Source organism: Capronia epimyces (assembly GCF_000585565.1).
Source record: "Capronia epimyces CBS 606.96 chromosome Unknown aczIQ-supercont1.2, whole genome shotgun sequence".
Lineage (NCBI taxonomy): Eukaryota > Fungi > Ascomycota > Eurotiomycetes > Chaetothyriales > Herpotrichiellaceae > Capronia > Capronia epimyces.
Window position 1 is genome coordinate 3,976,793 of NW_006912905.1, and position 1,704 is coordinate 3,978,496.

Sequence of the window (1,704 nt, forward strand, 5' to 3'; positions counted from 1 at the left end):
AGCTCTATCGCAGCTATTCGATATTAAACTATGGTAGATTCAGGTGTAAGGACGGTACCTAAACGCGGTCGACCGGTATCAGGCTCTTCTGGTAACCTCGAACTCGATCGAATTCGGGCAGACACCGCTGCTCGTGTCCGCCGACACCGACAACGCCAACGAGAACTCGAACGTATTATACACAAGCAGACATTGAAGCTTCTAATACCCTACTCTCTCTCGCCCAGCGACAGGTGACCGATACTATTGCTGAAACTGGAGAGGTGGAAGCTGAGGGCACAATCCAAGACACCCCAGTACAGCTTGGACTACGTATTCGAGGGCTCACTCTAGCGCAGGATAGCCACGCAGTACAGCAACAACAGCAAGCTCAAGAGAACGACGTACACCAAGAACTCTACCAACCCTCTCAATCTATCTCGTCTCGTTCTATTCCGTCCTCGTCTAGCCGTCCTATCTCGCCTCCTCGACCACGCCAGCAACAAACCCAAAACAGAAATAGCCAGGCGTTACAATTACGGGCACCATCAGCGCCACCACCACCAGCACAGTCATCTCCTCGTCGGGTATAGAACCTTTATATTTCCTTATACTCTAAGATATATAACATCTCGCAGTATATTAACGGTACCTCTAGTCGCAAATAAACCACTTCTTTAGCCGCCAACCGACCCGGAATAGCTTTCAATCTATAACTGCGCAAACCGCCCGTACGCCCGTGCCCATACCCGTCCCCAATATCAACCGAAGTACCTCAACCCAACGACCATCCTACAGTCCTCTTACCAACCGAGCAACCCCCCCGTGACCTTCGTACAGTCCTCTCTCGACCTAGACACCCAGACGACCTTCCTATAGCCCTCTTTCCTCCTAAACAGCGAGTCGGTCGAATCGATGCTCCTTATCCACTACCTCTAACACCGAACTCCTTGGGAGCGAAGACTATTTATACCCTTTAAGTAGCGACGATGACGAATGGCAAGATCTCCCGATCGATATACAGGCTGGCGCGCAATATATACCTATAGATATAGAAGAGGTAGTACAAGAGGAGGCTATACCTACTAGAGAGGATGAGTTTACGCATATTATGTCTTTCGACAACTATAATACGCCCCAGACCAATACGCCAGCCAACAATGAACCTCCTATTATAGGGCCGCTTGTAGACGTAATCGAGGACGACCTCGTGACACCAGCAACAATTGTGGCAGACAAGATCTTCAACTTCTTCCACCGAGGATTCTATGGCTGTATGCCGGAGCAGCATGAACAACAGTTCCAGCGCCATCTTGATCAGACTGGGCAGCAGCATCATCATAACCTCGACAGCATTTTTCATGAGCCCGACACCGCGTCAGTCTTGGGCGAACCTACCATCATGACGCCTGAACAACTAACCGAGTCCAACTTGCCCACACCCGACCAACTCAACAACATCTTCTGTGGTATTGGGCCCGGCCACCCGACGCCGCGTCATGTCTGCCTACATGCCGAGGAGACGACACCTAGTGCCCCTGATCAGGCCTAACATTATTCCAGTCTGGAACGATGATCGTTCCACGGCAAAATAGGGTCTTGGCGTTGAGGGTGGCTCTTCGTTCCAGTGGTTCTTCGTTCCACATATAAACTCTTGCTGACTCAGGAACACGAAAATTCCACCGGTGATGCAGGATATTTTCTTATATCACCTTCATCACAGTA